Source organism: Coregonus lavaretus (assembly GCF_964263955.1).
Source record: "Coregonus lavaretus genome assembly, contig: HAP1_SCAFFOLD_483, whole genome shotgun sequence".
Taxonomy (NCBI): domain Eukaryota; kingdom Metazoa; phylum Chordata; class Actinopteri; order Salmoniformes; family Salmonidae; genus Coregonus; species Coregonus lavaretus.
Window position 1 is genome coordinate 222,501 of NW_028160694.1, and position 25,998 is coordinate 248,498.

The following is a 25,998-nucleotide window of genomic DNA, read 5'->3' on the forward strand; positions in this document are numbered from 1 at the left end:
AAGTGCACACAATGAACACACACACACAAACACACTGTGAATATTGACATAAACCCTCTACATACTTGAGTTTCTCCAGTCTGCAGTGTCCAGCAGAGAGCAGTCTGACTCCTGAGTCTCCTGGGTGATTGTAGCTCAGGTCCAGCTCTCTCAGGTGTGAGGGGTTTGACTTCAGAGCTGAGACCAGAGAAGCACAGCCTTCCTCTGTGACTAGACAGCCTGACAGCCTGCAAAGAGTCAAATCATATTAAAACCACACTGCTATTCTTTGGTGTGAAAATATATTCTTTCAACAATTTCAGATACATCAGAGTCCTGAATCCTGCCATATCAATTCATATATGTATATATACAGTACCAGTCAAAAGTTTGGACACACCTACACATTCAAGTGTTTTTCTTTATTTTTACTATTTTCTACAGTGTAGAATAATAGTGAAGACATCAAAACTATGAAATAACACATATGGAATCATGTAGTAACCAAAAAAGTGTTAAATTAATCAAAATATATTTTATATTTGAGATTCTTCAAATAGCCACCCTTTGCCTTGATGACAGCTTTGCACACTCTTGGCATTCTCTCAACCAGCTTCATCAGGTAGTCACCTGGAATGCATTTCAATTAACAGGTGTGCCTTCTTAAAAGTTAATTTGTGGAATTTATTTTCTTCTTAATGTGTTTGAGCCAATCAGTTGTGTTGTGACAAGGTAGGGGGGTATACAGAAGATGGCCCTATTTGGTAAAAGACCAAGTCCATATTATGGCAAGAACAGCTCAAATAGGCAAAGAGAAACGACAGTCCATCATAACTTTAAGACATGACGGCCAGTCAATACGGAACATTTCAAGAACTTCGAACATTTCTTCAAATGCAGTCGCAAAAAACATCAAGCGCTATGATGAAACTGGCTCTCATGAGGACCGCCACAGGAATGGAAGACCCAGAGTTACCTCTGCTGCAGAGGATAAGTTCATTAGAGTTACCAGCCTCAGAAATTGCAGCCCAAATAAATTCATCACAAAGTTCAAAGTCACAGACACATCTCAACATCAACTGTTCAGAGGAGACTGTGTGAATCAGGCCTTCATGGTCGAATTGCTGCAAAGAAACCACTACTAAAGGACACCAATAATAAGAAGAGACCTGCTTGGGCCAAGAAACACGAGCAATGGACATTACACAGGTGGACATTTGTCCTTTGGTCTGGAGTCCAAATGGGCGATTTTTGGTTCCAACCGCCTTGTCTTTGTGAGAAGCGGTGTGGGTGAACGGATGATCTCGGCATGTGTAGTTCCCACCGTAAAGCATGGAGGAGGAGGTGTTACGGTGTGGGGGTGCTTTGCTGGTGACACTGTCTGTGATTTATTTCGAATTCAAGGCACACTTAACCAGCATGGCTACCACAGCATTCTGCAGCGATACGCCATCCCATCTGGTTTGGGCTTAGTGGGACTATCATTTGTTTTTCAACAGGACAATGACCCAACACACTTCCAGGCTGTGTATTTGACCAAGAAGGAGAGTGATTGAGTGCTGCATCAGATTACCTGGCATCCACAATCACCCGACCTCAACCCAATTGAGATGGTTTGGGATGAGTCGGACGGCAGAGGGAAGGAAAAGCAGCCAACAAGTGCTCAGCATTTGTGGGAACTCCTTCAAGACTGTTGGAAAAGCATTCCAGGTGAAGCTGGTTGAGAGAATGCCAAGAGTGTGCAAAGCTGTCATCAAGGCACAGGGTGGCTAATTCTATATTTTATTTGTTTAACACTTTTTTGGTTACTACATGATTCCATATGTGTTATTTCATAGTTTTAATGTCTTCACTATTATTTTACAATGTAGAAAATAGTAAAAATAAAGAAAAGCCCTTGACTGAGTAGGTGTGTCCAAACTTTTGACTGGTACTGTAAATAAATGAATGAATGTATCATTATTAACAATAGATAACATGTTTCTAAATTAATCATTGTGTGTCCAGTGGGGGGGTGTCCAGTGGGGGGTTGTCCAGTGGGGGGGTGTCCAGTGGGGGTGTCCAGTGGGGGGGTGTCCAGCGTGTGTGTGTGTGTCCAGTATGTGTGTGTGTGTGTCCAGTATGTGTGTGTCCAGTGTGTGTGTGTGTGTGTGTGTGTGTGTGTGTGTGTCCAGTGTGTGTGTGTGTCCATTGTGTTTTTGTGTGTGTGTGCCCAGTATGTGTGTGTGTGTGTCCAGTGTGTGTGTCCAGTGGGGGTGTGTCCAGTGTGTGTGTGGGTGTGTGTGTGTGTGTGTGTGTCCAGTGTGTTTGTGTGTGTGTGTGTGTGTGTCCAGTGTGTGTGTGTGTGTGTGTGTCCAGAGTGTGTCCAGTGTGTGTGTGGTCATTGAGTGATACAGGAATACTGACCTCAGAGTCTCCAGTCTGCAGTGGGGATCCCCCAGTCCAGCAGAGAGCAGCTTCACTCCTGAATCCTTCAGGTCATTGTTACTCAGATCCAGCTCTCTCAGGTGTGAGGGGTTTGACTTCAGAGCTGAGACCAGAGAAGCACAGCCTTCCTCTGTGACTCCACAGCCTGACAGCCTGCAAAGAGATCATCATGATTTCACAAACACACTCTTAATTTAACACCAGTAGTGTAGAAGGACAATGGCAGATGCATTTGGTTTATTCTCTTAAACAACATATAGATTCATCTTCCATCTCCTAGAATTGTATGGTCATATTGTTATACTAATGTGAACATCAATGCATTGATTCAATATGTTTTTCAATAATACATATATTTCTCTAAACTGAATATTTCTTCCTGATGATTAGTACTTAAATGTCATTTTATGTACTCACAGAGCAGCTCTGGAGGCTTTGACCACTGGCAGCAGCCACAGAAGACCTTCCTCTGATCTGGAGTATTTCTTCAGGTCAAACACATCCAGCTCCTTTTCTGAAGTCAGCAACACAAAGACCAGAGCTGACCACTGTGCAGGTGACAGTACTTCTTCTGAGAGACTTCCTGATCTCAGGTAGCTTTGGATCTCCTCCACTAGAGAATGGTCATTCAGTTCATTCAGACAATGGAACAGATTGATGCACCTCTCTGGAGAGGGATTCTCCCTGATCTTCTCCTTGATGTAATTGACTGTTTCTTCATGGCTCTGTGAGCTGCTTCTTGTCTTTGTCAGTAGACCTCGTAAGTACTTCTGATTGGACTCCAGTGAGAGGCCCAGAAGGAAGCGGAGGAAAAGGTCCAGGTTTCCTGTCTCACTTTGTAAGTCTTTATCCACAGCACTCTTGTACAAAGTAACTTCAGGCTTGTCTCTGAACAGTGCAAAAAAGTTCCTGGTTGATTGAGGTTCGGCCATTAGATTCTCATTGTTGTTGATGAATGAGAGGAACACATATACAGCAGCCAGAAACTCCTGAATGCTCAGATGCACGTAGCAGTAGACCTTGTCCTGGTACAGCCCATATTCCTCTTTAAAGATCTGTGTGCAAAATCCTGCGTACACTGATGCGTCATTGACATCAATGCCAGCCCTTTTCAGGTCTTTTTTTATAGAAAATCAGATTGCCCTCAACAAGCTGTTGAAAAGCCAGTTTTCCCAGTGACAGAATGCTCTCTTTATTCCAGTGTGGACCTGTCTCTTCTTTCCCAAGATACTTTTCATTCTTCTGTTTGGTATGAAACTCCACAAGGTGTGTGTACATCTCAGTCAGTGTCTTGGGCATCTCTTCTGTCTTGTCTGTACTCAACATGTGTTCAAGGACTGTTGCAGAAATCCAACAGAAGACTGGAATGTGGCACATGATGTGGAGGCTCCTTGATGTCTTTATGTGTGAGATGATTCTGCTGGCCAGGTCCTCATCACTGAATCTCTTCCTGAAGTACTCCTCCTTCTGTGGGTCATTGAACCCTCGTACCTCTGTCACCTGGTCAACACACACTGAAGGGATCTTATTGGCTGCTGCAGGTCGGGTAGTTATCCAGAGGAGAGCAGAGGGAAGCAGATTTCCCTTGATGAGATTTGTCAGCAGAACATCCACTGAGGTTGACTCTGTGACGTCACAACAGATCTTGTTCTTCTGCAAGTCTAGGGGCAGTCGGCACTCATCCAGACCATCAAAGATGAACAGAACTTTGTACTTGTCATAGTTGGAGATTCTTGATTCTTTGGTTTCCACTGAGAAGTGATTGAGAAGTTCAATCAAAGTGTGTTTTTCCTTTTTCATCAAATTCAGCTCCCGGAAAGGGAATGAAAATACAAATTGGACATCCTGATTTGCTTTTCCTTCAGCCCAGTCCAGAATGAACTTCTGCACAGAGATTGTTTTTCCAATGCCAGCGACTCCCTTTGTCAGCACAGTTCTGATAAGTTTGTCTTGTCCAGTTAAGGGTCTGAAGATGTCGTTACATTTGACTGCAGTCTCTGGTCTTGCTTGTTTCCTGGTTGTTGTCTCAATCTGTCTCAGCTCATGTTCATTATTGACCTCTCCTGTTCCACCCTCTGTGATGTAGAGCTCTGTGTAGATCTTATTGAGAAGTGTTGGGTTTCCTTGTTTAGCGATCCCCTCAAATACACATTGAAACTTCTTCTTTAGATTAGATTTGAGTTCACGTTGGCAAATCACAGCAAGCTCATCTGAATGAAGAAATAACACAGAGGATATTAATATTACGTCTGATTTAATGCCTACAGTTTTGTAAAACTGTGTTATAAAGTTTAAATTATAATAATGTATTATCTTAACTGACTGTATACATCTGTAAATGTTTTAATAATGCATTCCACACTGGAGTGACTGATTATATATATATTTTTTTGGTATTACTGATGGTGTCATTAATGTTCTCTCTCTCTCTCTCTCTCTCTCTCTCTCTCTCTCTCTCTCTCTCTCTCTCTCTCTAAATTAATCAACACAACACATCCCTGCTGCTACTTGATGAGGTCACTAGGTGTTGTGTTAAGGCTGCTACAATATCATTGAGTTACACAGCTACTTTAGCTGTACTTTAGCTACAGCTTTTAAATGTTCTAAAACAGCATTCAACATGAGGCAGACAGCTCTTACTTTTCTCCAGTGTGTCAGCAAGCTCCTTCTGATTCATTTTCCTCAGGACGAGCAGTGTGATCTTCAGAGCCCCCTCTCTGGCACTGCTCTCCTGCTTCTCATCTTCAGCATCCACCACTTCCTTATCCTGCTTCTGACTCTCAAAGCCTTCTGGGAGTTCTGGACTAAGAATCCTCTTGAACATCTTCAGCTCCTTCTTCACAAATGTCATAATATTCTCTTCAAGCAACTGAAATAAATCAAGTAAATAAGTTAAGCAAGAGAATAAATGCTTTCTCATTAACACATGAATGAATGATTGACAGATCAACTTTACTTGAGGTAAACAAAAACAAATGTACATAACAGGACCACATACACTGAATATGGAGGCCAGGTCTGTTTGATGACTCAGGGAAGACTGACCACTGAGAATCTCTGACTCTGAGCTCTCCTGTTGGTTTCTGTGGACAAAACATGAGATTACATCTCCTCATCCAGGGAGTACACACACACACACACACACACACACACACACACACACACACACACACACACACACACACACACACACACACACACACACACACACACACACACACACACACACACACACACACACACAAACCACTGGATCCACAGCAACTCAAAAGCTTTTTCTGGGAGTGTGAGTGAGGAAGGATCTTTGGGTTCTCTGCCTCTCCTAGCAGCCTGTCATTCATCACTCAAGCTGTTTGCTAACTCTGCTTATAATAATAATAATATGCCATTTAGCAGACGCTTTTATCCAAAGCGACTTACAGTCATGCGTGCATACATTTTTTTTGTGTATGGGTGGTCCCGGGGATCGAACCCACTACCTTGGCATTACAAGCGCCGTGCTCTACCAGCTGAGCTACAGAGGACCACATGCGTTGCCAAAATAAGTAGCTCTGTTTGTGCTCAGACAATCCTACATTTCACACATACACACACGCACACCATTCACCTGCACTGCACAGGCCCCAGAAGCACTGAGAATACTGGGCCTCAATTGGCTCTCAGTCACTGCAGCAAATAGCTATTGCCATAATGAAAGGTTTTTAATACGAGTAGCTGTTTTCCCCTGATGTGTCTTTGTCAAACTGTGGAAGTTTATTTAGTGGTGAAAGTCATTCTCAATCATTTTAACGTTCAACTGTCTCGGTAATTAGCAGGTTCAATGCAGCGAAGGGGTATTTTGGAATGACACCCTCCATTATATGGTGTGCAAGGACTGAACACTCGTTGGTGCAACACAGAATGTACCGAGATAGAAGGAGAGATTGTGGGTGTCTTTATGCCAACAAAGTGTGATTCCAGAGTTTCTACAGTGTTAAGTAGCCTTAGTTATGTTATTTTAAGGACCTATCTTGTGCCTCCTCGCCACAGCGCTACCGTGTCCTCAAGCAACTCAGCGAGAAGAAGCTGAAGGGTTTTTAAAGTGGACAACTTAAACGAAAACCATTCTCTTTTTTCATGAGTGTTCCAGAAGACAGACCTTCATTGCCAGGACAAATAGTGATGTTGTTTCCAAACCAAACTTCAAGGTCTTTAAGTGAGTGTGTGTGTGTGTGTGTGGGGGGGGGGGGGGGGGGGGGGGGTGGGGGGGGGGGGGGGGGGTCGGTCACATATTAACAGAGCTCTCTGCCTAGGCTTCCTCACGGCACCATGACAACCAATACTTACAAAGTAATCCTTATTTTGAATATTTTTGAAATAGACCAAATTTCTTTTGGGCTGAGAATATAAGACTTATAACTCTGAGAGAGCATCCAAGGGCTAGAATGATGTATATAGAATGTATGACAGACAATAATTTTTAAATATAATTCTAAAATCTTCAGAATTCTGGGATTTTTGTCCATAATACAGAATTCAAGCCAACATTCCAATCTCATTATGACTCAACAATTAAGCTAGGCTACAACCATAGAATTTGGAATTAGAACTTGGCTACAACAAGTTCCAAACCAAAGAAAACAACCAGCATATCCATTCACCACACCATAACTACTCAAGTGTATATCTTTTTAAATCTTCATAAGTGGACAGACATCGCGGAGGAGAGGTGAGTTAGAACATAATAATGTGTAAAAGTGTTTGACTTCTAAGGAAATCAGTGAAGGTAGGCCTACTTATTACCATTTAATAAATTATACCAGTTAGCCTGAAGGTAACTGAAGTTGGAAAACTGGCATGGCCAGACAGTTTTAAGAAAATGACATGGAAAAGATTCACACAAAATAAAAAAAATAAGGAATACATGTTTCTCCATACATATTGATGCAGAGAGAAGTCATTGAGATGGAGAAAGAGATGACTGAAAGTGAGGAGATGGAGAAAGGCAACAAGATGAGGGGGGAACGAGAGATAGAAAGACAAAGAGAAATGGAGGGGCTGCTGAGAATGAGAAAGGAGATTGAGACTTGTAACAAGGTAGACCACTACCGGTGGAAGCTGCAGAGAGAGGTGTTGGAGGAAGTCAACAAGGTGAGGGTGGAACCAGAGCAAGAAAGAGAAATGCTAATTGAAGAGTTGCTGAGACAGATAAGGGAGACTGAGGCTTCTATTGAGGTAAACTGCTACCAATGGAAGCTGGAGAGAGAGTTGTTTGAGAAACAGAGAGAAAGTGCAGTGTCAGACAGAAAAAATATGGAGCTCAAGATGGCAAAGCTGAAGGTGCAGAACATACTGCACTTGGCCAAGATAGGGAAGTTGACCGTGGAGAACACGAGGCTGTCAGCTGAGAATGAAAGGGTGAGAGAGGTGTCGGACAAACAGAGAGAAAGCGCAGTGTCAGACAGAAAAAAGATGGAGCTCAAGATGGCAAAGCTGAAGGTGCAGAACATACTGCACTTGGCCAAGATAGGGAAGTTGACCGTGGAGAACACGAGGCAGTTAGCTGAGAATGAAAGGCAGCGAGAGGTGATGGACAAACAGAGAGAAAGCGCAGCGACCGACAAACAAACAATGGTGGACAAGATATCAAAGGTGAAGATGTCCTTGGCCAAGTTATGGAAGGTGACAGTGGAGAACAAGAAGAGACTGTTAGCTGAGAATGAAAGGGTGGGGAAGGAGAGGGTGAGAGAGAGGAATGGATGGAACCTCATAAGAAATGGTTTGGAGACAGCTTTGGCCAAAGCAGACCAGGAGAGGAATCAGACCCTAGTAGCCTGGAAGGAGGACAGGGGGAGATGGGCCAAGGCCAAGGCTGGCCTACGAAGCCTCTTGGATCAACGGGGGGAAAGATGGATGAAGGAGAAGGAGGAGATTAAGAGGAGGAGCATGCAGGCAGCAGAGGAGTGGATAATTGAGCTGAGAGAGAAGGAGAGAGCGATAGAGGCTCTGGAAAGAGAAAAGATGAGGATTCTGTGCCTGAATGGACAAGAGAAGAAGGGATGGGAGATGGAAAAGAGAGAGATGGAGAAGGAGAACTGGAAGATTACAGAGGAGCGGGAGAGAAAGAGTAGTGAAATTGAGAAAATGCAAAGGGACAAAGAGAGATGGGCAATAGAGCAGAGGGATGTGGTGGAGAGGATGAAGGAGGCGTACATAAAGCTGTACCAGATGCAGACTGTCCTGAGGTTCAGAGAGCAAGAGCAGGCACAGGTACAGTACTCCATTTAACCAGTCACAGTTCAGGGAGGTCATAAGTCACCTCCTAATGGTTATACTATCAGATTCAACAGATTAAGTTGACTGCATGCTAGAGAAGGAGTAATAATAATATTTCAGATCACTGACCAACATGTATGGACTTTCTCTTTCAGATGGAAACTAAACGCGCCCAGAGAGTCAGGGCAAAGCAGGAGAAAAAGGAGAGGAAAGAAAGAGACTTGTTGGAGAAGAACAAAGTAAAAGAACTGCTCAGAGCTAGAAAAGCAGAGAGTAAGGAAGAAGTGAGGAAGAATAAGGAGAGGGTGAAAGCCCACCTGGACGAGGTGGCAAGGAACTATAACGAAAAGAAACAGAGGGAGAAAGAAAGAGAAAAGCTGTTGAAAAAGGCATATGGCAAAGAAAATCACATGGTGTACATCCCAGACCTCATACTGAAGAAGATGTAAGAACACAACGCATATAGAAGAGTAAATATTATCAGCTAGCATTGGTCAAAAGTTCATTTCTATCTTCTTTCATTTAGTGGAATACTTCATCAATAAAATAATATGAGCATTTATTTGTCAGCATTCATTCCCATATGGAAGAAAGAACACACAAAATATGAGAAAAGTATAAGATGTGGATTAAAGGTTGATGTGGTTACTGGATAATGCAATGTGAAGGGCTAGATTCTATCAAATCGGAGGTGGAACTGCGTTAGAGATGGCAAATCCACAAGCAGCTCCTTGCATTCGCTTATCGCGTACACTGCCATTGGATGCAACGAGAGAGAGAGAGAGAGGCATCAACAGAATACCCTTAGGTGCATGAATGCCTAGTGTGTTTATGTATACGTGTGTGTCAGAGGAGGCTGGTGGGAGGAGGTATAGGAGGACAGGCTCATTGTAATGGCTGGAATGGAATAAATGGAAGAGTTTCCATATGTTTGATGTGTTTGATACCGTTCCATTTATTCCATTCCAGCCATTCCAATATGCCCATCCTCCTATAGCTCTTCCTACCAGCCTCCTCTGGTGTGTGTGTGTATGTGTCAGTGGTACACGCCTCCGATGAGCAACACTGCTCTTACCCCCTCATCCCTCATCAGTGGCTGTCTCCTGCCCCCTCTCCTCCATCCGTCTCTGGCCACCTCTCCTGCTCCCACTCCTCCATCCCTCTCTGGCACACTCTCCTGCCCTCTCTCCTCCATCCCTCTTTGGCCCACTCTCCTGGCCCCTCTCCTACATCCCTCTCTGGCCACCTCTCCTGCTCCCACTCCTCCATCCCTCTCCTCCATCCCTCTCTGGCCTATTCTCCTGCCCCCTCTCCTCCATCCCTCTCTGGCCCACTCTCCTGCCCCCTCTCATCCATCCCTCTCTGGACACCTCTCTGGCCACCTCTCCTGCTCCCACTCCTCCATCAATTATTACACTGAGTCCTCTGTAGCTCAGCTGGTAGAGCACGGCACTTGTAACGCCAAGGTAGTGAGTTCGATCCCCGGGACCACCCATACACAAAAAAATGTATGCACACATGACTGTAAGTCGCTTTGGATAAAAGCGTCTGCTAAATGGCATATTATTATTATTAATATTAATTAGGTGTCCATGATTGTATGAGGGTCCAGATTGGGAATTTAGCCAGGACACCGGGGTTAACACCCCTACTCTTACAATAAGTGCCATGGGATCTTTAGTGACCACAGAGAGTCAGGACACCCATTTAACATCCCATCCGAAAGACGCCACCCTACACAGGGCAATGTCCCCAATCACTGCCCTGGGGCATTGCGATATTTTATTTTAGACCAGAGGAAACAATGCCGGCACTTGCAGTCTAGGTAGGGCTTCATGTGCGAGATCTCTAATAGCGTCATTCTAGTGGAATCCAGAAAGAACAAAACCCTGTCCTCAAACATTTACATTTTATGTATTTAGTCTTCATAATCATCGTCCTTCATCAATTGTGTCTTTTTATTTTTATTTTTGCAAATTTAAAAGACCTAGCTAGCTAAAAGACAAAGTCAACCGGTTCCTTTAAAAATTGCAGCTAATTTTCTCATTCACCTGGCAGCCTTTTATATATTCAATGGGGGGGAAATGTAAATCAGCGGGGCAGTCAGGTGCTAAACAGGTAAATATAGGGATTAAATCAATAGAACACAAACATGATGAATAGCTCCTACAACCCCCTATTCTCTATATAATGCACTGGTCAAAAGTAGTTCAATGTGAATAGGGTGCCACGTGCTCCGTCATCTCGCTGAGTCTGGCCTTGGACTCCCGGTACCTCTGTCATCTTACCTGTTTGAAGAAGCCATTCGTAGTAATTACCGTCTGACCATTTTCAACAGTGCAGCTTTGCTAAGGACTGATCTGAAGTCATGGTCCATATGGAAGTAGATTCTCCCAGGGCTTGCCAGGAATTGTGGCCAGGTATTTCCTCACTCCTCGGCACATTGCACCGATTAAAGAAGAAAGTTGTCCACTGAAAATGTATCTTCTAAAACTCGCTTTACACCACAAGCTTGTAAAGTGGTTATCCCACTGGCTATAGGGTGAACGCACCAATTTGTGAGTCGCTCTGGCTAAGAGCGTCTGCTAAATGACGTTAATGTGCCCTTGAGCAAGGCACTTAACCCTAATTGCTCCTGTAAGTCGCTCTGGATAAGAGCGTCTGCTAAATGACTAAAATGTAATGTAAATGTGATGGGGTTCACTTCCAAAAAGGCATTTCCTATATAGCCATACTATAATTTAAAGGCAGACATCAGCGGGCAAACAATTATTTAAGATGAATTCAAATTGAAGGATGATTTAAGCGACGAGGGATAGAAGTTGGAAAACCTCATGATGTCATCACGTCAGACATCACTCTTAAACTTGCTGGAACTGTAATTGAGACTGAGAGTTGAGGTTCAATTTTATAACTTATATATAGATAGATAGGATGGAAAACATTATTAACCCCCAAGGACAAATTTATTTAATTTGTTCGAGGGCCAATGTGGGGGTCACAGGTCAGGATCAGACCACCTCCCCTAAAGCATGACACGGGAAAGGTCAGGGGGGCAGATTCCCAGCCAGTAAAACACCCTGAGTGGAAATGTGTTTGTATGTGTCCTCATCTCCTCTACCACTCAGCGGGTTAATGTCTATCCATCCTCCCGCTGGCTGCAGCAACAGGAAGTGAGGTCATGCAGACAGTGTTTTATCAGGCCTTCAGGGAGCCAGTAAATCAGTTCTGTCTGTGTGTGTGCGTGTGTGTGTGCGTGCGTGCATATGTACATGTGCAGTCAGGGTATACGGTGCATGACTCCAAAGGGTAAATCACGCTCTATGTGTGTACTCTCTGTATGAGAGTGTGGGCCTCTCTTAGCAGCAGAGATCTGTCAGTTATGCGGGAGTATGTGGGAGTCCTCTACTGTTCTACAGTGAATTATCTTGGCACCTCAGCAAACTCATCATCGTCTCCCAAAGTACCAGCAGCTTCCCCTTCTCTTTCCTCTCTGTTTGTCTTTCCCTCCGTTGTCTTCTCTCTTCTTTCATTAAGAGCTAAATAAACCAGTGAAGAAGCCTAGCACCACTAGGACTGTGTTCCAGAGCTAGGCATGTCCAGTTGCTCTCTATCCCTCAGTGTTCTGTTGACACATCCTATCATTACTCACTGCTAGTTGTTCAGCAGGATCCATTCTGAGTTTTCAGTCTATGTATAGTCTTCCAGAGGCTAAACATGAACAAATCTGATGTTTTCCACTTAAAGGAAAATATAAAAGCATACTTGGAGGCTGCTCGGAGGCTTTCTTCCCCACCCCAAGGCCGGTATAGCTCTACCAGTGTTGCCAGATTCTATTGCCACTTTCTAGCACAATCAGAACCAAAATCCTGCCCAATCCACTAAAAAGTAGCCACATTTTAACAGATTTCTCTGTGAGCTGGGTGGGCGGGATTTGTATGTTTCTTGCATCGCATTTCTTTTAGGTGTGAAACTACCCAATCTGGCAACACTGAGCTCTACCTCCAGGACCACCAGTGGTAATGAGGGGATAGTAGAGAGGGGCCAGGGGAGGAAGCAGAGGGGGTTGTGGTTGTAGTTACTGGTGCTTCTTCATTTTAACAGAGGTGTGGTCTCCTTGATGGCTTTCTCACACTCCTCTCTCTGGACTGTTAAGCACTTTAGGCCCTGATCTCTCCCCCTACCTTCCTTTTCACTCCTCCTCTCAGACCAACAGCCCTCTTCCTCTGTGTTAGTCTTCAGCTGTGACAGACGCACAGAAGGGTGTCTCCCCTCCTCTAAAAGCTCAGACACACCGGTTGGATTGTCAAACGTTTGCCTGCCGACAGTTTTTTATTTATTTTTATTTCACCTTTATTTAGTACTTAGCACCTCTGAACAGTGTCGGCAGTCAATCTCTTATGTGTTCATTTACATTTACATTTTAGTCATTTAGCAGACGCTCTTATCCAGAGCGACTTACAGTTAGTGAATACATATTTTATGTATTCACTAATGTATTCACACTGTATTTGTTCACACAGCAAAGACCTTGGAAGTCGTCAGCCACTCAGCCTTGTTAAAATACTCCAAACCAGAAGGTGGTAGTAGCGTTGTTTGACAATGCATATATATGCGTATTGCTTATGGTCTAGATTCCAAGTTATCTGCGCTAATGTCGTTATTTTGTACAAAGCCCTTGTTGATACTAGCCAGATGGCCACTACTAGATAACTACCTAGCAAGATGATGAAGAAACAATTTAAGGCACTCTCCATAATCCCATATTGCCAGTGCCAGCCCATAGCCAAATGTTTAGCTAACTAGTTAATGTTAGCATATTCGCTAGCTAGCACAACATAGCTAGCTAGCTAAGGACATTGCACTAACTAGGCAGCTAACACAGGCAGCTGTTTAATGCAAACTATCTAATCCATTGTGATTTAATTATAATGGCAATACTAACTACAGTGGTTAGCTGTCTTGGAGGAAGTATTTAGTGTTGTGTGCATTGCGTCTGTGCACTTATCTAGCTACCATCCCATAGCCTACATTGCATATGAAGTGTGACTGGCTCATCTGTGGATGTACGCAGAAAATGCCCTCTTTAAAAATAAATAATTGCTGGCTCCCCCACATGGGGTTTCGTGCTCTCTGACTGGCTCAAAGTCAAGTTATTGGCCACTGACAAGCATTGCTATTCTACAAGTAGAATCGGTAGGTTTGTTGCTACTGGGTCGGCACGCGGCAGGTACCATTTTTGTTCTAGCAAGAGAAGGAACGGCCTCCCTCTGTCATGGCCCAGCACTAAATGACTTTGTAGGATGGTGTGATGAATCACACTTGGTCCTCAATACCAACAAGATCAAAGAGATGTGCATAGATAGACTTCAGGAAGCGAACAACACCCACTTCTGCAACATCTATCAGAGGTCAGAACATAGAGATTGTAGAGGAATACAAATATCTGACTGTCCACTTAGACAATAAACTTCAGTAAAGTAAATCTACAGACCTGATTTACAAAAAGAGTCAACAGAGACTGTACTTTCTCAAAAAGCTGGGATCTTTTAATGTTAACTATACTATACTGACTGTGTTTTACAAATCTTAGTATTTAAACTTTTTGCATTTTTTGTTGGTTTGGCAATGCCACTGTCAGACAGAAAAATATGCTGAGAAGGATTATCACCACAGCAAGCAAGGTGATGAGATCTTTAAGTTCAGAGCCCTCAGCAAGGCTCACAAAAACATTTTAGACCCAAGCCACCCCCGTACCTGAACTTTGAACTACTCCCCTCTGGGTGCAGGTATAGGGCACCCCCCGGCAGGAAAAACAGAACTAGACAAACATTTGTGCCAGGTGTGATATCCCTCCTAAACAGCTTGGGCTAATGTTCCTATCCACCAGTAAGGCCAGCAGGCTAGTCTCTTTCATTGATATATACTGTATGTGTCACCATCGTCTAACATAGAGGACCAATGCGCAGCGTTGAAGGTGAACATATTTTATTACTATAAATGATCACACGCTCAAAAACACAAACGAAAACGTGACGTCTACGGTTTCACACAAACCGAAATGAACAAGAAACCACAAACACAACGTGAAAGACAGATAGTTAAATATGGCTCCCAATCAGAGACAACGAGCCAACAGCTGACACTCGTTACCTCTGATTGGGAGTCACTCAAACAAAGAAATACAATAACCTAGAACCCACAACAAAACATAGAAACTAACACCCTGGCTCAACATACGAGAGTCCCCCGAGCCAGGGCGTGACAGTACCCCCCCCTAAAGGCGCGGACTCCGACCGCGCCAACGAAACACAACAGGGGAGGGACCGGGTGGGCACTCCGCCTAGGCGGCGGATCCGGCTCCAGTGGAACAGGCACGTGCCGTGCCGGACCGACGACGCACACCACTGGCTTGGTGTGGGGAACAGGCACGGGCCGTGCTGCACTGACGACGCACACCACTGGCTTGGTGTGGGGAGCAGGAGCGGGCCGGACAGGGCTGACGAACCGCCCCACAGACTTGGTGCTGGGAGCAGGAATGGGCCGGACCGGGCTGGCGACGCGCACCACAGACCTGGTGCGGAGAGCAGGAACGGGCAGAGCCGGGCTGACGAGACGCACCACAGACTTGACGCGGGGAGCAGGAATGGGCCGGACCGGGCTGGCGACGCGCACCACAGACCTGGTGCGGAGAGCAGGAACGGGCAGAGCCGGGCTGACGAGACGCACCACAGGCTTGATGCGGGGAGCAGGAATGGGCCGGACTGGGCTGGCGACGCGCACCACAGACCTGGTGCGGGGAGCAGGAACGGGCAGAGCCGGGCTGACGAGACGCACCACAGACTTGATGCGGGGAGCAGGAATGGGCCGGACTGGGCTGGCGACGCGCACCGCAGGTTCGGTGCGGGGAGCAGGAATAGACCGGACCGTACTGGGGACACACACCACTGGCTCTACACCGGGATCTGGAACGGGCCGGACCGGACTGGCAACACACGCCAGTACCTCTCGCCGTGCCTCCACACCTTCCATCCCCTCTTCTACCAGTGGCCCCCGTAACCCGGCGGCCTTCTCCGGCAACCCACTGGACCGCTCTATCGCGGCCTCCTGCTGGTCCGCCGTCGTGAGCCCCCCCCTAAAAATTTTCGGGGCGTCTCTCCTACCCGTGGACCACGTCTCCATATCCCTCGCCAGCTTCTCACCCTTCTGCCATAATGTCAAGCCCTTGTCTTCCTCCCTCGGCTTGACCCAGTCCAGGAGGCGAAGGAGATCTGTGAGGGATCTCCCTGGCGATGGCTCCTGAACACGCTGCTTGGTCCCATCTTGGTGGTTTCTTCTGTCACGATCGTCTAACATAGAGGACCAATGCGCAGCGTTGAAGGTGAACATATTTTATTACTATAAATGATCACACGCTCAAAAACACAAACGAAAACGTGACGTCTACGGTTTCACACAAACCGAAATGAACAAGAAACCACAAACACAACGTGAAAGACAGATAGTTAAATATGGCTCCCAATCAGAGACAACGAGCCAACAGCTGACACTCGTTACCTCTGATTGGGAGTCACTCAAACAAAGAAATACAATAACCTAGAACCCACAACAAAACATAGAAACTAACACCCTGGCTCAACATACGAGAGTCCCCCGAGCCAGGGCGTGACAGTATGTAACTGTTATGAATTTTGTATTGTCAATTTGTTGTCTACTGTATAAACGCCACTTTAAAAATGTGCATGATAGTGCAACAAAATGTCCCCATGGGGACAATAAAGTCAGTAATGTAAAGTAAGTACTCATCGGCAGTATATCGGCAGTGAGATTCTCAGTGTGTTTCATGCTTAACAGCCCCACCATAGTCACAGTGTCAACACTGCTGTTTGACCACTGTGCTTCATCTCTGTAAAAAACTCATTCAGATGTAGAAAGCTCAGTGATGTGGCAGTAACCGGTAAAGACACATTCCTGTATTTCATTACAAACTGTAGTTTATTGTCCAATTTCAGATGAGTGTTTCCTAGTCTGTCTGGGCTAGAGGCTGGAGCTCTCACCTGTGTCACAGACAGATGTCATGTGTTCATCATAGCCCCCTCCCATCCCTCCTCCACACCAAACCTTCTTGCCACAGCTCGCATTGATGTGCCATCCTGGATGAGCTGCACTACCTGAGCCACTCGTGTGGGTTGTAGACTCCGTCTCATGCTACCACTAGAGTGAAAGCACCGCCAGCATTCAAAAGTGACCAAAACATCAGCCAGGAAGCATAGGAACTGAGAAGTGGTCTGTGGTCACCACCTGCAGAACCACTTCTTTATTGGGGGTGCTAATTGCCTATAATTTCCACCTGTTGTCTATTCCATTTGCACAACAGCATGTGAAATTTATTGTCAATCAGTGTTGCTTCCTAAGTGGACAGTTTGATTTCACAGACATGTGATTGACTTGGAGTTACATTGTGTTGTTTAAGTGTTCCCTTTATTTTTTTGAGCAGTGTATATCAGTAAAAAAAAAAAACAATAGTTATTTGTTCAGAGAGTCAAGGATATGTTTTGTATAATTCTACAAAGTCCTAGAAAAAATGTAGGCCTATTTTCCTACAGTGAGTATCTATATCCACCATCATCAGTACAAATGACTCCAGTGCTTTTACCATTTCCCTACATTGAGTTACTATAGCCAGCCGTGATGTCAGAGTTTTCAGTTCAACTGAAAGCTAACTTTGCAACAAGATTTGATGAGTTTAGTATCACAAAGGTGATGCATTTTTTAATGTTTATTATTATTATTATTATTTATTTTTTTATTTATTTTTTAGGGGGTAGATCAGCTTTAATACTGCAGATAGATCGTAACTTCCATCAATGTAATTGTCTGCATCACTTCCAATCCCCCATATGTTTTTTTTTCTTGCAAATATATATATATATATATATACACACACACATACAGTTGAAGTCAGAAGTTTACATACACCTTAGCCAAATCCATTTAAACAGTTTTTCACAATTCCTGACATTTAATCCTAGTACAAATTTCCTGTCTTAGGTCAGTTAGGATCACCACCTTATTTTAAGAACGTGAAATGTCAGAATAATAGTAGAGAGAATGATTTATTTCAGCTTTTATTTCTTTCATCACGTTTCCAGTGGGGCAGAACTGAAAAAAGCGTGTGCGAGCAAGGAGGCCTACAAACTTGACTCAGTTACACCAGCTCTGTCAGGAGGAATGAGCCAAAATTCACCCAACTTATTGTGGGAAGCTTGTGGAAGGCTACCCGAAACGTTTGACCCAAGTTAAACAATTTAAAGGAAACGCTACCAAATACTAATTGAGTGTATTGTGGGAAGCTTGTGGAAGGCTACACTCAATTAGTATTTGGTAGCATTCCCTTTAAATTGTTTAACTTGAGTCAAACGTTTCGGATAGCCTTAGTAACTGAGTCAGGTTTTAGGCCTCCTTGCTCGCACACGCATTTTCAGTTCTGCCCACATATTTTCTATAGGATTGAGGTCAGGGCTTTGTGATGGCCACTCCAATACCTTGACTTTGTTGTCCTTAAGCCATTTTGCCAAAACTTTGGAAGTATGCTTGGTGTCCATTTGGAAGACCCATTTGCGACCAAGCTTTAACTTCCTGACTGATGTCTTGAGATGTTGCTTCAATATATCCACATAATTTCCTTCCTCATGATGCCATCTATTTTGTGAAGTGCACCAGTCCCTCCTGCAGCAAAGCACCTCCACAGCATGATACTGCCACCCCAGTGCTTCACAGTTGGGATGGTGTTCTTTGGCTTGCAAGTACCCCCCCCCCCCCTTTCCTCCAAACATAGCGATGGTCATTATGGCCAAACAGTTCTATTTTTGTTTCATCAGACCAGAGGACATTTCTCCACAAAGTACGATCCATGTCCCCATGTGCAGTTGCTAACTGTAGTAAGGCTTTTTTATGGCAGTTTTGGAGCAGTGGCTTCTTCCTTGCTGAGCGGCCTTTCAGGTTATGTCGATATAGGACTCGTTTTACTGTGGATATAGATACTTTTGTACCTGTTTCCTCCAGCATCTTCACAAGGTCCTTTGCTGTTGTTCTGGGACTGATTTGCACTTTTCCCAACAAAGTACGTTAATCTCTAGGAGACAGAACGCGTCTCCTTCCTCAGCGGTATGACGGCTGCGTGGTCCCATGGTGTTTATACTTGCGTTACTATTGTTTGTACAGATGAATGTGGTACCTTCAGGCGTTTGGAAATTGCTCCCAAGGATGAACCAGACTTGTGGTGGTCTAAAAAAAAAATCAGAGGTCTTTTGATTTTCCCATGATGTCAAGCAAAGAGGCACTGAGTTTAGGTAGGCCTTGAAATACATCCACAGGTACACCTCCAATTGACTCAAATTATGTCAATTAGCCTATCAGAATCTTCTAAAGCCATGACATCATTTTTTGGAATTTTCCAAGCTGTTTAAAGGCACAGTCAACTTAGTGTATGTAAACTTCTGACCCACTGGAATTGTGATACAGTGAATTATAAGTGAAATAATCTGTCTCTAAACAATTGTTGGAAAAATTACTTGTGTCAAGCACAAAGTAGATGTCCTAACCGACTTGCCAAAAACTATAGTTTGTTAAGAAGAAATGTGTGGAGTGGTTGAAAAACAAGTTTTAATTACTCCAACCTATGTGTATGTAAACTTCCGACTTCAACTGTATATGCTATACTATTGAGAGAGAGTCTACTATACTATATATATACACTATATATAGAGAATATATTATACTGTATATATACATACATACATACATACATACACATCCTTTTTAGAAATATATTCCCCTTTATTCCTTTCCAACCCCACCACCCCTTCCCTAATTGGAGTAAACTAGTGAACAACTAGGTTTAGGCCTCTACTTCCAGCTTATACTTACTATATACATTTTATGGACACAGTCAATTTTACAATAATTCTATTTAGTTTGTTTTTACTCCTGAACTTCCTCTACCCTCAACCTCTCCGATCATTTTCATGATGTCCATCCGGTTTGCTTCTATATGCCATATCTTTCTAACTGTGCTCTTTCACAAAAGCTCTCAACCTATAACCTATATAATTGTTATGCTTATTATGGACACAGTATGCTTACATTATTAGTTATCTTGTTATTGCTTGTTGTTAGTTGTTATTAGTCCCATCCTTCAACTCCATTCAACACCACCCATCTATCTCTTAACACCATCCATATTGGAATTGTATTTGCCATATATATTTCAACTGTACTGTGATGTTTTACAAAAGTTCTGAACCTTTCTATTCTCATTGTTTCTACAGAATGTAAATTGAAAATTAACATTTTTGCTAAAAGTATTATTATATTATTGATCGATTGACTATGACTTTTCAGATCACCCAGTAATGCTATCTGCAGGGTTAGCTCCAGGTAAATATTGCAATCCTTTAGCCATTCCTGGACCTGTGTCCAAAAACAAGCTACAAATGGACAGTACCAAAACAAATGATCTAATGATTCTGTGTCTTCGCAGCAAAATCTGCAGAGCTGGGAAGATTGTATCCCCCATATAAATAACATTATATTGGTTGCAAGAATTAAATATAATAATTTAAATTGAAAAATTCAAAGTTTTGAATCCGGAGTCGTTTGGCGTATCAGTTCATAAACACTATGCCATGGAATGGGTACATCAAAAAACTCTTCCCAACTATTTTGCAATCTATATGGGACGGCTGTCAATCTTTTGGTCCTTAAATGAAACTGGTATACTTTTTTATTTATCACAGTTTTCTTTAACCAATTATGTTCTTTAATGCAAGGCCGACAGACAAGTTCCTTACTTTTTCCCCCTTCCACTTTCCTCTTCCATTTTTGCGGTAAGGCTGCAATTATTTGGTTGTAATTTTGGGTAGAGCAGACATTTCCATATGTTTTTGTTAGCTGCATGTGTGGTGATGCAGTTTGTTAGGGACTCTTTCTATACTGATGCGGCGGGGGAGACTTCTCTGTGAAAGCTAAGGTGCCGATGTCACATGACAAGGGTTCCCTCTACCTAGAGATCGTAGACATGCAAGTATCTTATCTGAGGCAGGAGCTTCAGTCTGTGGGCTGCGCAAAGTTTTGGACTGAGCATATTATTGCAGAAAAATTCCCAAACAGACACGAGTAAATCAAGCTTCTCTCATATGAAAACGAACACTGTTCCTCCCTGTCAAATGGGAATCACTGCGGGTTGCCCTGATTACCTGCCAAACTTTTCTGCTCTCTCCAAATCTTAAAAGTGCAATTTCTTCCATTTGAAGGCAAACACTTGTGTGTTTCTTATGTTAAAAATAAATTGTATAAGACAGGCTTCAGGCTCTGATCAGTCCCTACACCCAAACGAGGGCATTGCGTTCATCCACCTCTGGCCTGCTGGCCCCCCTACCTCTGCTGAAGCACAGTTCCCGCCCCGCCCAGTCAAAGCTGTTCGCTGCTCTGGCACCCCAATGGTGGAACAAGCTCCCTCACGACGCCAGGACAGCGGAGTCACTCACCACCTTCCGGAGACACTTGAAACCCTACCTTAAGGAAACCCCAACCCCAACCCAAATAAAAAAATAAAAAATAAAACATATTGTAAAGTGGTTATCCCACTGGCAATAAGGGGAATGCACCAATTTGTAAGTCGCTCTGGATAAGAGCATCTGCTAAATGACGTAAATGTAAATGTAAATATTGAAATGAAATAAATATAGAATGGAATTGTCACAATCGTCAAGAGAAGTGGACCAGGGCGCAGCGTAATATGCGTACATCTCTTTAATAGAGTACTGGCAACACGATACAAATAACAAAACAACAAACGATAACGTGAAGTCCTTGGTTAACAACACAAACCAACACGGAACAAGATCCCACCAAACACAAGTGCACAATAGGCTGCCTAAGTATGGTCCCAATCAGAGACAACAAGCAACAGCTGATTCACGTTGCCTCTGATTGAGAACCACCCCGGCCAACATAGAAAACACATGAACTAGAAACTAAACGTAGAACACAAAACATAGACACTACACACCCTGGCTCAACATAACAGAGTCCCCAGAGCCAGGGCGTGACAGGAATGTGATTCTGCTCAGTTGAAATATGCATAAAAGGTTTCCTATGTGTAAATAAAGACTAAAGATAAAGCTATGGATGTAGAATGGAATGCAGGTCAACTGTGTTAGAAGTTATTTCCTGTCTTACACCATTTACTTTTAACATAAGAAACACAAAAGTGTCTCCCTTCAAATGGAAGAAATTGCTCTTTCACTAAATATACAGTTAAATAACGCTGACTGACACCCAATAGCTTCAGGATGCTGAGCACTAATGCTAGCTTATTAGAAGTCTATGATCGTCTTGTCTGTTCCATCTCCCTCCCTCCCTCCCTCCCTCCCTCCCTCCCTCCCTCCCTCCCTCCCTCCCTCCCTCCCTCCCTCCCCCTCTCAGCCAGATTGACCCATCCCCATCCCCACTCCCCTCCCTCCCTCCCTCCCTCCCTCCCTCCCTCCCTCCCTCCCTCCCTCCCTCCCCCCTCTCAGCCGGTTTGACCCATCCCCACTCCCCTCCCTCCCTCCCTCCCTCCCTCCCTCCCTCCCTCCCTCCCTCCCTCCCTCCCTCCCTCCCTCCCTCCCTCCCTCCCTCCCCCTCTCTCTCCCTCCCTCACTCCCTCCCTCCCTCCCTCCCTCCCTCCCTCCCTCCCTCCCTCTCCCTCCCTCCCTCCCTCCCTCCCTCCCCTCTCAGCAGGTGTGCTGATTTACTGGTGCACTGAACCATGTTGCACACCGTAGTTTAAGAACTCTGTGGACCAGTAGTAAAAACAATGACGTCATATCTGAATTCGTCCATCTTTATGCACCTTGAAATTGTAACTCTGGTATGGAGTGGTTTGCTGTGTGTTGGATTCAATGTATTGGACTGTAGAGAAAGGTTGTTAAGGTAACGATATGCTGTCATTGGATCATTAAAGAAATCATCAGTTCAAGTGTACATGTAAAATGTGTGTGTACAGGATGGATGACTTTTATAGTTTCCTACGAGGCAGGAAAGTTCCGGAGGAGACTATTAGAGAGATGGAGAAAGAGAAGGTGCAAAAGTGAAGATAGATCCAGATAGTGTTGTTTTCCCTGGAATCAAGCTGTTTATTCAATACATTCCACTGGGTCAAATTACATATATTTTGTAATAACTCCCCACTTGGAGTAAATTATGGTTATGAACAACTACTGATGTTTTATGTCAATGGAAAATATATTATTTAGATTTTCTTCCCTGCATTAGAGTGATGAAAGTGTGCTTCCACTCACGAGTGATGACCAGCTAAGCGCCTACCAACCGTCCTACGGGGATCGCCTTGCCATTCTCACATACTGCAGGCAGAAGACTAAAAGCCTTGCGAAACGAAAATCTAAACTGTTTGACAGATTCAAATTCAAGTTAAAGGCAAAGCAGAGCCATCAGTCAACAGATCAATGGTCACAGGAAGAGAACTCAAGAGGAGAGACAAAATCAAGACCTGCTCTGTAGAACAACAGAAACATGTAGGTGGGGGGGCTCATCAATCAGAGGAAGAACATAACCTTTGTTAAGTCAGAGCCAGGCGAGGTGGGGGCACCCGCAAAGTTGATTCCCCAAGGACAGGGGAAAGAACTCAAATAAATGGCACAGAATTAATATTTTCCAAATGGAGAAAATTATAATGGAAAAATCGAAGACTTTGATGTGAATCTGACTGATTACTAAGAATAATAATATGCCATTTAGCAGACGCTTTTATCCAAAGCAACTTACAGTCATGTGTGCATATATTTTTACGTATGGGTGGTCCCGGGGATCGAACCCACTACCCTGGCGTTACAAGCGCCATGCTTTACCAATTGAGCTACAGAGGACCACATTCAATTAATGACAGCATCACAGTTGGACAATTATATGAAGCCACAAAGTTTAATATAATGAGGTTCTACCTGACATCACAAGGAAGGTAAGAGGCAAATGGAACTAATGGAAGGGAAGAAGCAAATGGAACTAATGGAAGGGAAGAGGCAAATGGAACTAATGGAAGGGAAGAGGCAAATGGAACTAATGGAAGGGAAGAAGCAAATGTTGCTGCTGATGACAATGAAACACTCTCCAGGTTCTCAAGACCTCCCAGATACTCATATAAGCATTCTGTTGTTACAAGCCCTCCCAGATACTCATATAAGCATTCTGCTGTTAAAAGACCTCCCAGATACTCATATAAGCATTCTGCTGTTACAAGCCCTCCCAGATACTCATATAAGCATTCTGTTGTTACAAGACCTCCCAGATACTCATATAAGCATTCTGCTGTTACAAGACCTCCCAGATACTCATATAAGCATTCTGCTGTTACAAGCCCTCCCAGATACTCATATAAGCATTCTGCTGTTACAAGACCTCCCAGATACTCATATAAGTACTCTGCTGTTACAAGACCTCCCAGATACTCATATAAGTACTCTGCTGTTACAAGACCACCCACATTCTCATATAAGTACTCTGCTGTTACAAGACCACCCACATTCTCATATAAGTACTCTGTTGTTACAAGACCTCCCACATTCTCATATACATACTCTGCTGTTACAAGACCTCCCAGATACTCATATAAGCATTCTGTTGTTACAAGACCTCCCAGATACTCATATAAGCATTCTGCTGTTACAAGACCTCCCAGATACTCATATAAGCATTCTGTTGTTACAAGACCTCCCAGATACTCATATAAGCATTCTGCTGTTACAAGACCTCCCAGATACTCATATAAGTACTCTGTTGTTACAAGACCTCCCAGATACTCATATAAGCATTCTGTTGTTACAAGACCTCCCAGATACTCATATAAGCATTCTGCTGTTACAAGACCTCCCAGATACTCATATAAGCATTCTGCTGTTACAAGCACTGACTCTTCACCCCCTGAGCAGGGCACCCAACACACTGACATTGTGGAGAAGGCTTTTGCAGGAGCAAGCACAGACTCATTATATACAGAGGATATGCAATCTATAATGTATGTCAGTCTTATGGATGAGAGCAATATTGTCACAGTTGGCAGTGGAGAACATCCAGGGATAGAAGACCTCAGGCTGGAGGATACGTTACCTCTTGGGAGAACCTCAGACAATACGGCCAGGATAGAAGACCTCAGGCTGGAGGACACGTTACCTCTTGAGGGAACCTCAGACAATACGGCCAGGATAGAAGACCTCAGGCTGGAGGACACGTTACCTCTTGAGAGAACCTCAGACAATACGGCCAGGATAGTAGACCTCAGGCTGGAGGATCTTCACCTCCTGAGGGAACTACCACCAATGCAGCAAAGAGTATAACCCTAGTTGTCTACCGAGGCCAAGTACTTAAGGAACTGATCCACCATTTCTGTGATGACACTCTACTTGAAGCTGACATTCAGATCAAACTCATTCTTCCTGATGGTAAGTAGGAACATCTGAGTTCTGGGAGGAGTTTTACCACCAATGCACCATGGGTAATCGTGCAAGGTGCCATTTCTTCAACACAACTTAGAGGAAAAGGAGTGGCAATGTGTAGGCCGCATTATTACAGTAGGATAGAGAAAGGAGAGATACCTACCTGTGAAGATGGCTCCAACAATATTGGAACAAGCAGCTTTTGGAGCAGTGAGTTCTGATCTTGTGGATAACTTCTTGAAGTACATGACTGAAGGGGAGCTCCTGACCTTGGAGGTCTGTCGGTCAGATTACAGCAGTGTAGATCCAGAGGAGTTGACAGAAATCCTGGATATTCACAGCTGTCCAAAGAAGGCAAAAGCAGACGACCTGGAAGAGATTCTACAGGAGTTGTTGTACTAAACTCAGATTCTATAGCCAGCATACATCATAGAGCAGAGGGCAACTACGCTCTCTCCATTGAAACAGGAGATGACAGGGATCTTTGGTGCTTAAGATGACCTACAGCCAACAGGAATTGCAGAAGTCCATGGTTTTTCCAACTACCACGACAGCACAGGAAAAGGACATCCAGCGATGTATGATGACATATCTAAGAGAAGCAGATTCACAGAGGCTGTGTCAGTTCCTCCGGTTCTGATCTGTTGTTTGGCGAAGACAATCGCAGTCAGCTTTACAGAGATCCAAGGCTTCCAGTGGAAGACCACTAGTGCGTACCTGCAGTGCTGCGCTAAAGTTTTCGATATACTATGACAACTACCCAGACTTTAGATCTGAGATGAACAAGATTCTAGAGAGTAAAGTGTGGGTGATGGACATTGAGTAGTAGGGAGAGAGTGTCACA

The 25,998-nt window shown here is 44.0% G+C and overlaps 1 protein-coding gene and 1 pseudogene across 2 annotated transcripts in view; one reads left to right on the forward strand and one right to left on the reverse strand.

Annotated features, from left to right (window-relative positions):
* Positions 1 to 25,998, forward strand: part of LOC311121542 (NACHT, LRR and PYD domains-containing protein 3-like) — a 220,119-nt gene that overhangs the window by 131,750 nt on the left and 62,371 nt on the right. The gene's annotated exons all lie outside the window — the stretch shown is intronic.
* On the reverse strand, positions 2,674 to 4,738 carry LOC311121540 (NLR family CARD domain-containing protein 3-like; annotated as a pseudogene). Its single transcript has 2 exons — positions 4,726 to 4,738; positions 2,674 to 4,616 (listed from the first exon to the last, which is right to left on the reverse strand). The product of its transcript is annotated as an NLR family CARD domain-containing protein 3-like (transcript).